Source organism: Petaurus breviceps, unplaced genomic scaffold (genome assembly GCF_028583685.1).
Source record: "Petaurus breviceps papuanus isolate PSGF00001 unplaced genomic scaffold, PetGlider_PUasm1.0 90762, whole genome shotgun sequence".
Lineage (NCBI taxonomy): Eukaryota > Metazoa > Chordata > Mammalia > Diprotodontia > Petauridae > Petaurus > Petaurus breviceps.
The window spans coordinates 1,084,051-1,096,242 of record NW_027187339.1 but is presented as its reverse complement, the minus strand read 5'-3'; the positions used below and the strand labels follow the sequence as shown (position 1 = coordinate 1,096,242).

The following is a 12,192-nucleotide window of genomic DNA, read 5'->3' as shown; positions in this document are numbered from 1 at the left end:
CCACTACACCACCAGATGCCTGCCCTCGGGTATTGACTATTCAATTCAAGTCACTCTACATTTCCCCAGCATCTACCAAGAGCCAGACCCTAAAGGAGGAGGAGCAAAGACAAAAAAAAAATTTGACGATCATTCCCTGCCCTCTAGAGGTTTATGTTCTACAGGAGAGGAGGGAGAACCTTAGGTACAAAGGTAATTCAAAATGCATAGGAAGTACAATGTAATTTTCCAGGAGAAGAGCTAACAACTGGGGTGGGGTTTAGAGGGGTGGGAATTCAGAATGCCAATTCCCTTCAGAGGTGGCAGGGCAGAACTGAGGAGAGAACTCTAGGCATAAGGATCAAAATAATTAACACCTAAAATGAGAAAAATTAAATTTCCTCGTAATTTCCAAAAAAGCTACTCCTAGACTACCAAGGAATTGTGATTCAATGCTCTTGTCTCACAAACTGTAAACAGTGGTCCGGTTAGAGCGTTCTTAAACTGTACAACCATTTAAAGCATCAATTTTACATTATATTCCAACATTTCAAATCCCCTCAGAAAATGCTGCTTTGGGAATAGTTATTTACCTTTCTTCTAGAAAATATCTACCCAGAATGAAGTCATGGGCAACCTGTGGAAATCCACTGAGCTAGACTTGCCATGCATGGTGCAAACTTGCCCACAATGTACCCAAACAGAATAAGCCAGTTGTTTCCTCTGAACTAAGACACAAGAACTGAACCAAAGAACTACCATACAGTAGTTTATAGATGCCAAGTGATTCAGTTAAGCTTCCATCTTAAGTCTGAATGATATTAAAGTAGGATCCACATTAATAAAAATTTATTGGCTAATAATCCTTGGGAACCATTTTAAAGTGTTAATTTTTAATATGATCAGCCTTGATTTAAAAAAAAAAGTCTATAGAAAATATTATTTCACTTACTGAAAGACTAACAAAGTTGACCCCAAGAAAAATGGAGCAAGTATTTGGCTGATATTGCACATGTTCCAACATTCCCCACAGCGATTTAAGATATTTTAACAGCTAATTATAGAACTGAAGTCGCAGCATACAAAGGGCTACAAGGCCCAACCAGGGTGTACCCCTGGAATTTGGAAATGAGGGTCAGGAAAATGTTATTCTCAGAACATTTTCCCTTGACCCTGTCACCTTCTCCAGCTATGATTTTATCTCCTCCCAGTCACTGTTAAACTTCTAAAAACAGCAATCTAAATTCTTGCTTCCATTTTTCTCCCTATCCACATTCCTCAATTGTGGCTTTTCTGCTGAAACTATTCCCTCAAAGTTAAACAATGACCTTATCTTAAAGAACTGAACCCACTGACCTTTTCTCAGAGCTCATCCTCTTTGACCTTGCAGAGAGGAAAGCACTGGATTTTGAATCAGAAGACCTGCATTCAAATACTGCCTTTGTTACTACATGTGTGACCTGGGGCTTCTATGGGACTATGATCCCTTCACATATCCCCCCTCTTTCTTGATACCTTTTTGTCCTTTGGCTTTCACGATCACTTCACTTTTTTTGTTGGGTTCGACTATCCTTATTCATTCATTCAATAAGCATTTCTTTCTTTTTTTTTTTTTTTGGAGGGGGGAAGGCAGGACAATTGGGGTTAAGTGACTTGCCCAAGTGTTAAGCGTCTGAGATGGATTTGAACTTCTTCTTGAACGTCTTCCCGATTCCAGGGCCCGTGCTCTATTCACAAAGCCACCTAGCCTCCCCTCAATAAGCATTTCTTAAAGACAATGGTTCTACTGGCTCACAAAGTGTAGGCATCTTCCAAGACTCTCCCCCTTTTTGCTCACATTCACTCTCTTGACAATGTCAACCATTATCGTTGTGGCATCCCAGTACTGGCACATAGTAAGAGTTTAAGAAACATTTTTTGGTTAATTAATTATCTAGCCCCAATCGCCCCTCTGAACTTCTATCTGATATTTTAATTCAATTCAGTAAACACTAAGTAACAGCTATTTGGGGGAAACAAAAAATTCATCAGATGACCTCTGCCTTCAAGGAGTTTACATTCTATAAATATTTGACATACACCAAATTATAATTTTTAAAATACTTGATAGTGTGCTGTTGTTCAGTCATATCTGACTCTTGATGATCCCATGGACCATACTCCCCATGAAGTTTCCTTGGCAAAGATACTGGAGTGATTTGCCATTTCCATCTCCAGTGAATTAAGGCAAACAGAGGGTAAGTGACTTGCCCAGTGTCACAGCTAGCAAATGACTGAGGCTACATTTGAACTCAAGTCCTCCCAACTCCCTACCATCACCCAATCCATAGAACCATCTAGCATCTTTGCATTAGAAGGATGCAAAACAAATTGCTAGGTGAGGGAAGAGATCATCATCAAATGGGGTGATTAGATACATGAATAAAGCATTTATTCAACATTTACCATATGCCTGGCATGGTGGCAAGAACTGGGGATACAAATACAAGTAAGGCAAATAGTGTCTCCCACTGGAACCACAGAACCATTACAGGTGGGAACTGAAAGATGGGAATTGGAAGAGGAGCAATAAATAGAAGGGAGCTGGAAGGAAGGGGAGCACTTAAAAGTTGGAGATCAGGAAGTAGCCTTCGAAGCCTGATTCCAGGCATAAAAAAAAAGCTCAAGTGATAAGAGTTCAGAATGATTCCAGGGGAAGAGTCCAAAGATGGGGGGGGGGGGGGATGGCTGGAGTGAAAGAGATTAAAGATTTCCTTCATGAAGGAGGGAGCACTGGATTGGACCTCAAAAGAAAGTTAAAAAGTTAACAAGTAAAGAAAAAAGAAGCCATGCAAGCTGAACAAATTATAAGGGATATTCCTGGGACCGAGAGAAGTCCACTTTGGCTGAAGCCTAGAATGTGTGGAGAAGGCCAATTTGATATAAGGACTGGAAGGGTAGGGTGGTGCCAGATGAAAGGGAACCTTGAATGCTAAAGTAAATGAATTTCAAGTTTACTCAATGAGAGAGATTTTTGAGGAGAGAAGTGACAACCAGATTTCTGCCCTTAAAAATCTTCATCTGGCAAAGGTATGAAAGCTAGGGAGGAGAAGGGAGAGAGGGAAGGCAGTAAGACTATCTAGAAGGCTATGGCAATAATCCAAGCAAATGGTAATGAGCCAGCAGTGGCTCACTGAGAGGAGAGGCCAGGTGCAAGAGAGATTATAAAGAGAGAAATGAAGGCATTTGTTAGTCGATTCACTATGAGAAACTAAAGAGGGGAAAGAAGCAAAGATAACAAAGCATATAGAAAAGAAGCATAGAGTTAAGAGGAAAAATAAGTATGGGGTATTTTTGACACTTAAGAAGGAAAGGTTTTCAGCACAACTGAATGCTCACACCATTAAGATTCATGTGGATGGGGACCAATGCCTGAAGGGAGCTCAATTTCTGTTTGGGTAGATTTGGGAAATTTGAGACAATAGGAAGGATTTAGCTGGACTTTACATGGTGGAAGAGAGAGTGGGTGGTGGAAAAGTAGAAGCATTAAGTAAAGCTAGTTTCTTTAGTCTAGTGGTAAAGGGGAGAAGAAAGACAGAGCATTAGCTAGTTAGGGTAGGAAGGTAAAAGGAAGGTCTTTTAAAGGTCAGACCTGAGCATGTTTGTAGGAAGATGGGAAGACACCTGAGGAGAGAGAAAGATTACAGATGCATGTGAAGAGATGACTGATGGAAGAAGGATGATTCCAGGATACAGAAGAAAAGATGATCAAAGAAATCACAACATTAACCTTTTTTCTAAGAGGTAGTTCTGGGAACAAAAGAAAGGAATAAGGGATGGAGACTGAGAGAGCTCTATTCAGAATACCTTAGTCTTAATAATTAAGTCTGAGAATGCAAATATGAAAGGTGGATAGTGAGACAGGGGACTTGAGGACAGGAGAGATGGTTAGTAAGAGTTGTTTGTGTCTTGTTAAGAGGAGTACTAAGCAGCATCGATAAAGGTTCAGGTAAGCACCATAAATTCATAGATAGCAAAATTAATTCCGTTTGTAACTTCTTCTAACAGCATGGGTAGGAGAACCAAAAGAACAAATTCACAATTATTACAATGGCATCAATAAAAAACCACTAAAAGGAAATTGAAGTCTGAGTAATGGAAAAAGCTAATTAAGGGCGTGGAGAAAAGATAAGGTAACAATTTCTCTCTTACCAGTCAGTCAATAAACATTTCTTAAGCAAGAGCTATTTCCTGACCCTATGTGCAAGGCATTGTGCTAAACAAAGAAGACACAAAAAGATGCAGATGATGCCTGCCCTCAAGGAGCTCACAATCAAATGGGGTTTAAGACAATTAAGTCAAACAAAGATGTATAAAGCTATATACAAGACACATAGGAAGCAATCAAGAGAGAGAACAGTAGAATTAAGAGGAGTTAGAGAAGGCTTCCTGTATAAGACAGGAGTCTAGTTAGGACTTCAAGGACCCCAGGGAGGTTAGCCGGCGAAACTGGCCAGAGCCAAGAGATAGCAGAGGATTATTTGGGTACCTAGGAGGCCTGCCACTGACAGTGTCACTGAATAGAAGAGTGTCAGGGAGGAAAGTATAAGAAGACTGGACCAGGTAGGAGGGGGCTAGGTTACAAAGGACTCAATGCCAAGCAAAGGATTTTGTATTTGATGTGGAAGTGACAGAGTCTTTGGAGTTTATTGAGTAGAGAAGTGACATGGTCAGACTTGCACTTTAGGAAAATCACTTTGGTGGCTGAATAGGGGATGAATTGGAGTGGAGAAGAGATCTGAAGGAGGCAAACCCACCAACAAGCTATTGCAGTAATCAAGGCCTGAGAGGATGAGGGTCTGCACTAGAGGGGTGACAGTGTCAGAAGAAAGAAGGGAGTATATTTGGGAGATACTACAAAGGCAAAATCACCAGGCCTGGGCAATAGATGGGGAGGGGGTGATAGGGAGGAGTCTGGGATGACTACTGGGTTGTGAGCCTAAGGAACTGGAAGGATGGTGATGCCCTCACCATAGAGAGGCAAGGAACAGCTGCATAGAACAGTTAGGCTTAGGTAGGAGATATTTTTGTTCCAATACTTTTCTTTGCCATGAGGGAAGGATGGGAACTGACCAATATAAAGGTAAAGGGAATCGTTAAAATGTTTTGTTTTGTTTTAAGGATGGCAGGAGAAATACAAATAGGAAACATACAGAGAAGCACTGCAACACTTAAACAATACAAAGAGAAATAAACAAAATCAGGAAAAGGAAATATAGGATGACTATGACAATGAAAAACAACAAAGCCATACAATTATAATGACTAAACTTGGCCTCCCCAAAAAGAAACAAGAGACCATGCCTCTTTCCCTTCTTTGCAGAGGTGAGAGACTTATTTTAGAACATTGCACACACTCAGGTATAGCTGGTGTCTAGATTATTTTAAATGAATTGCTTTCTCTTTATCTCTCTTTCAATCTTTGACATGAAGTGATGGTTCTGTGGATGGAAGAGGGATGTCTGGAAATGGAAGGAATGTTAAAACACCTATCTACCTACCTATGTATGTGTACATGAATACATATGTATGCACACATACATATGCATTAAATATATATATACAAATATATTAATATATATTAAACAGCACAGAGGCAGGAAATTTGAATGCTGACTTCAGGGTATATAGCAAGTAGGCTAGTTTGGCTGGAAAGTAAAGTTCATGAAGGGGAATGATGTGAAATAATGAGGTTGAAAAGCAGGTTTAGTGAAAATAAGAGAGGTCAAAAAACAGTTGTGGCCAAAGAGTAGAGTGTACAAGTTAAGGTTCCTACAGGTGATTTAGTTATGAAGTGTGACCAGCCAGTAAGCAGCTGAAGTACAGGAGAGAACATCACTGGAACCCTTCAAAATCTGGTTCCAAACTATCTTTCTAGCTTTTTACATTATTCCTGCTCATCAAACTTTCTTTCCTACAGGCTGTTCCCCTACTTTGTGCCTATGCACTGGCTATCTCATACACCTGGATTGCATACTATCTCTTTTTAAATCCTTCAATGCCTTTGAGGTTCAGATCAAGTGACATTTCCTATAAGAGCTATTTCCGGACCCTAATTCCCTTCTCCCTTGATCAGTGCTTTCATTATTCCCACCAAAACTCATATTGCCTATTAGACATCTTAAACTGGATGTCCCATAGACCTCTTAAACTCAACATGTTCAAAATTGGATTTGTTATCTTTTCCCCAAACTCTCCTCTATTCCAGTTTTCCCCATTACTACTTGTTTTCAGCCATGTTGTCAAATGTTTTCAATGAGGATGAACACAGCATCAAGGTCAGCTACTGCAGTGATGGCAAATTCTTCAACTTGAAAAAGCTACAAGCCAAGACCAAAGTGGAGGGCATGTAGTTGCATGAGTTTCTGTTTGCAGATGACTGTGCACTCAATGCAGCCTCTGAAGCTGAGGTGCAACAAAGTGTGGATCAGTTCTCTGCTGCTTATGCTAATTTTGGCCTAACAATTAACAACAAGAAAGCACAGGTGCTCCATCAGCCACCACCACACCATCCATCCTTGGAGCCATCGGTTACACCAAATGGAGAAGTTTTGAAGGCTATGGATAAGTTCACTTACGTGGTAGTGTACTTTCTAGGGGTGTACACATTGATAATGAGGTCGACTGGTACATTGCCAGAGCTAGCTCAGTGTTTGGGAGGCTCCAAAGGAAAAGTATGGGAGGGAAGAGGTATTAGAGTGACAACCAAACTGAAAGTCTACGGAGCTGTTGTGCTGACATCATTGTTGTATGCCTGTAAACCTGGACAGTCTACCAGCACCATGCCAGGAAACTGAATCACTTCCATTTGAATTGTCTTAGGAAGATTCTGAAGATCATCTGGTAGGATAAGGGACCAGACACTGAGGTCTTTACTGGAACTAAACTGCCAAGCATTCAAATGCTACTTCAGAGAGCACAACTCTGATAGGCCGGTCACGTTGTTTGAATGCAAAACGTACGCTTGCCAAAAAGACTATTTTGTGGAGAACTCACACAGAGCAAGCGTTCACATGGTGGTCAGAAGAAGTGATAGAAGGACACTCTCACGGTCTCTCTCAAGAACTTTGGAATTGATTGTGTGACATGGGAGACATTAGCACAGGACCACTCAACATGATGTGCCCACATCAGAGAAGGTGCTGTGCTCTATGAGCAAAACAGTTCAAAGGAAATGTAGGATGCACTAATTTAGAGAATCCACCCCAAATGTTCACACAGACTATTTGTGCCCGAGCCACAGTCAAACACACTGAAACTTGACTTCAGCACAGTGATGTCATTTTGGTCCTGGAGAATGAAGAACAACATTACTACTGAAGGCTTCACATCCTAGGTGAAATCCTGAATTCCCCTCTCTCTTACCACCCACTGTGCCTACCCCACCCCACCCCCAGCCAAGTGGCCAAGTCTCATTGGTTCTATCATAACTTCTCTTGTACATCTCCCCTTCTCTCCTCTACCACTGGCAAGACCCTGGTGTAGCACCTCATCATGTCATACCTGAACTACAGAAGGAGTCCGCTCCACAGACACTATGCTCTTTGCTGTTTTCTCATACAAGCAACTCTATCTTCCAAATGTGCATTTTCACTGGCTTTCACTAACTCCTGAAATACTTTCCCTCTTCTTCACCCAGCCAGTCACCTCAAAACTTTGGGGTCATCCTCACCCCCCACATCTTGTTATTCGCCAAGATCTGTCCATTTTATCTCTACATTCTCTCTCCATCCATCACAATTCATGTTCTCACCACCTCTAAACCAGACTACTGATACCCTTTTAACTGATGATAAGGTTACCTTTGGTCTTCCACCTCCTTCACATCTTCCTAAAACACATGTGACCACCCCAGTCCTCAGCTAAAAATGTCAGTGACTCTCTCTCACCTCAGGAACAAAATAAAAGCTCCCTAGCATCCTTTTAAGACACTTCCCAAGCAGGCTCCAACCTTCCCCTCTAACTTTAATCTTACACTCTCCTTAACACTCCTGCATCCCACCCAAATTGGACTGCTAGCTAGTCCCTCATCCTCTCCTGCCTTATCTGACTTCTATCTGTTCACGCAGGCTATTCTCCATGACTCTACTCATTTCCTCAAAATCCCTACCTGCTGAATCCTTTTCTTTAAGGTCCTGCTTAAAGAAAATGATTTCTTTGCCTTAAGTCTGAATAGAGAGCATATATCCCCAGTCAGATTATAAGCCTCTTGATAGTTTATTATTATTCCTATTTTACAGATGAGAACACTGAGGTAGACAAGTTAAATGACTTGCCCAGGGTCACTGAGCTAGTAAATGTCTGAGACAGAATTTCAACTCAGGTCTTCCTACCTCCAAGTCCAGCTGTGTGTACCTAGTGTGTAGCAAACACTTAAATGTTTTTTTTTTTTAATTGAACATAAGTTAAAATTTTCCAGATGCAAAAATAGCCCACCCCCAAAATATTTGCAGGAATAATGGTTTGATGGTAGGATTAAAGGTGTTTCTATAGCTCTCCCTGTACCATTCTCAGGGAGAGATAATTCTGGAGCATACAGAGGGCAAAATACATTGCAATCTGCATTATAACTTGAGATCAAATTGTTTTTTGAGTAAATGACAAATTCTGACCTACTCAACTCAACAGTCTCCAAAACTGCAGCAAGAAGAACAAGGGGCCTGACTCAGAAAAGGTATAGGTGTAGTAAGGAATCTATACCCTGCTTATCATATGTACTCTCCAGAATCACATTGCTCTAATGGATAGATTCTCCAAGAGGAAGACTATAGGAGTAAGAATTTTTTAGTGTTTATCCAACATTATTCAAGAAATTGAAAAAACCACTATGACAGACATAGATATCCGGATTCCCATGTACTCTGTGATCCTATGACAATGGCCTACTTGCAATTTGTCACAAAAGACTCACCTTGCAATCCCAGGTATCTTCTCTGACTGCTATTCCCCACTCCTGGAGCCCTCTCCTTCCTCCTTCTCCTCTCTGTTTCCTGGCTTTCCTCAAGTCCCAGCTAACACCCCTCTTCTCTGAGAAGCCTCTCCTGCTAGTGGCTTCCCTTTGGTAATCATCTCCAAGCCGTCCTCTTGAGTCTGCCTTGTTTACACATAGGTGTTTGCATAGACTCCCCCAATTAGACCATAAGCTCCTCAAGATCCAGGGCTGTCTTATGCCTTGCTCTGTATCTCTAGTGCTCAGCACAGTACCTGGTACATAGGAGGTGCTTAATAAACTCTTACTGACTGACTTAACCAAAGATAATTCTCCAGCATCTACCCACAGCCTTGATGAACAACCCTCAAGCCCATCCCACTTTTAAAATTCTGATTTCATGCTCACTAAGCACATTTTTTATTAATAATTAATTTATATGCATAAATTCCATTTTGCTTATAATGATTTATATGTATATCATATATGATATAACTTATATGTGTGAATATATATACAATAATTTCCCCAAATATTCTGACACTGTGAAAGTCATCCCCTAATGGCGGCCATGAGCACTAAATCACTGTAAAGGTAGATTACAAATTCAACAGAGAGAATATAAATTCTAATACCATTATTAATTAATAATAAATCAACTCCTTGGGAGTTTATTAGGCATTACTCTTGTTGGGATGACAAAATCCATTTCCTGTGAGTGAGAACCAGGGTGCTTCCACCATGAGAAGCACAGCCTCTTTCTCCTGAACAACCAGAGAAGCTGTAGTCTTTAAAAACTATGTTTTAAATAAACATTAAGTCTGAGAATACATGCACATAATATTCAAAGAATTTGTCAAATTGAAGCTATTTCCCCTCAGAAAAAAATAACCCCTCCCCACCCACATACATACTTTTGCTAGGATACACTGCATTCAAATATTCTTCATTAGTCTACATAAAATTTTCAAAAGCTTATTTTTTCTTAAGAGTGGATTTAAGAATTAGTCATTTCAGAATTTGTAAAAGGAAAATTTTAAGAGGAAATTTGTGGTCAATCTGTTTTTTACATGTGATTTATAGCAAAAACAGAGATCTATGGTATTTGTTTTTCCAGGTAAAGAAAGGCTCCCTTTCTCTTCTGCCAAAAACTCCACCCCTCCTATGAAACACTTCTATGTGTCCATGTACATCCTCACATTGATACATTCTGCCCCTATAGAGTTCATCAAAATATTTAACAACTTTTTATTCAGTCAATAATTCACTTTAACATCAGTCCTTTATATAAGAATTGGAGTATTCTTCCACAACTAGCTAAAGTACTATATGGGAAAATGAATCTCTTCAAAATTTTAGCTTTTATCCTTCCAATTCAATAATTAAATAAAAATAGCATCAAAAAGATATCTAGGTCGATTACAACAAAGCATCTGTCTTTACAAGATTTTGGGCTGGCAGGTCACAGATTTAATTAAGAGCTTGGTGGTCATCTCATCCATTTCCAGACAAGGAAACTGAGGACCACAGTGATCAAGGTCCATGGTCAAACCTATAGTCACTGCCTGAGCCAGGATTCAAATCCACTTCCTCTGGCTGCAAATCCAGCATTCTTTTCCACTGAAAAATCAATTAGACTTTATTGCTGTTATTAATCCATAATCCATGGTATCTACACTTTGCTACTATATCCTAAAAGCTAGTTGACTTTTCTATCAAACGTGAAGTTGAACCCTCCTATGTCTATAAGGGAAAGGAAAGGAAGGGAATAAGCATTTATTAAGTGCCCATGATTTGTGAGGCACTATGCTAAGTGCATTAATAATAATAGTTGGCTTCTGAAAAACACTTGCTATGTACCAGGCATTGGGCTAGGTGCTTTACAATTATTATCTTCTTTGATTCTCACAACAACCCTGGGAGGTAGATGCTATTATTATTATCCCCATGTTACAGGTGAGGAAACTGAGTCAGACAGAAGTTAAGTGACTTGACCAGGGTCATACAGCTAATGAATGCAGGTCTTCCTGACTCTAGGTCCAGCACTCTCTCCCTTCTACCACTTAGCTGCCTCTATTTGTACAGTCCAACAGAACTAGTTCTTTGAGAGCAGAAAGTGACTAGACTTTCTTTTTGTACCCCTAGTACTTAGTAATAATACAGTGGTATAGAAATAGTACATCTGCCCTATTGTTCCCAAAGATGTCTTAAGAACAATGGGAAGTGTCACCCCTCAAATAACAGCAGCATTCTCTTCAAACAGTATCACAGATGATGCTGGGAGGGATCCAGCAGGGTGAGTGATTTGCCCAAGGCAAGACTTATTCTAGGAACAAGTACTTTTTTCTATTATTATATACTACTTTCCTATACAAGCACTATTGTTTTCCAAATGCTATGAGCTACTACATATATTAATGTAGGCATGACTTTATTTTAATGCAATTTCTAAGGAAAATATGTACGTAAAATAATATTTTGATTGAATTAGGGAGCACTTTCTAAAGAAATGCTGCAATAAATTCTTTTGTAAAATAATAATAATTTTTGTTATGTAATTGCCTCATAATTTGTTATTTCTGAGTTCAGACTTTTGTACATTAGACTTCCTTAAATTGAGGCAAGACACACAAAATTATATGATCTACAATCAAAACTGAGGGTGACATATTAATATCACAAAATCTCAGAATTAGAAGGAATATAGTCCAACAAACATCTGAACAGCAATCTCCCCTGAAAAATCCCCAAGTACTTGCTCAATCTTCACTTAAAGACTTCCAGTATGTGTCAGCAATATTAATCCATATTGTTTTAGAACATTTAAAATAACAAGACAATATAAAATACCTGAGAGTATACCTGGCAAAAAAGATACAGGAACTATATGAACATAAATATAAAAACACTTTTTATACAAATGAAGTCATCTAAATAAGTGGAGTAATACTTACTGTTCATGGGTAGGTAAAGTCAACATAAAAAATATAACAATTTTACTTAACTAATGTATTTTCAGAGAAAGAGATGAAAAGTAGAAATATGTATAGTATGGTCACATATATATGTGTGTGTTTGAGGATATATATGTATGTTTATAGGTATCTATGTATATGTATTGATATCCATGTTTAATTGTAGCCTCCTTTGGGGGGAGAGGGAGGGAAAAAAATAAAGTAAAAAGTACACAACAGAGAACAAAAGAAAACCTACATTGAGGAAGCAAAGAAAAGCTGAGCAGCTTG

General features: G+C 39.4%; 1 protein-coding gene across 2 annotated transcripts in view; it reads right to left on the bottom strand.

The window, feature by feature from the left end:
- ADK (adenosine kinase) overlaps nt 1-12,192 on the bottom strand; it is a 647,588-nt gene that overhangs the window by 580,051 nt on the left and 55,345 nt on the right. The gene's annotated exons all lie outside the window — the stretch shown is intronic.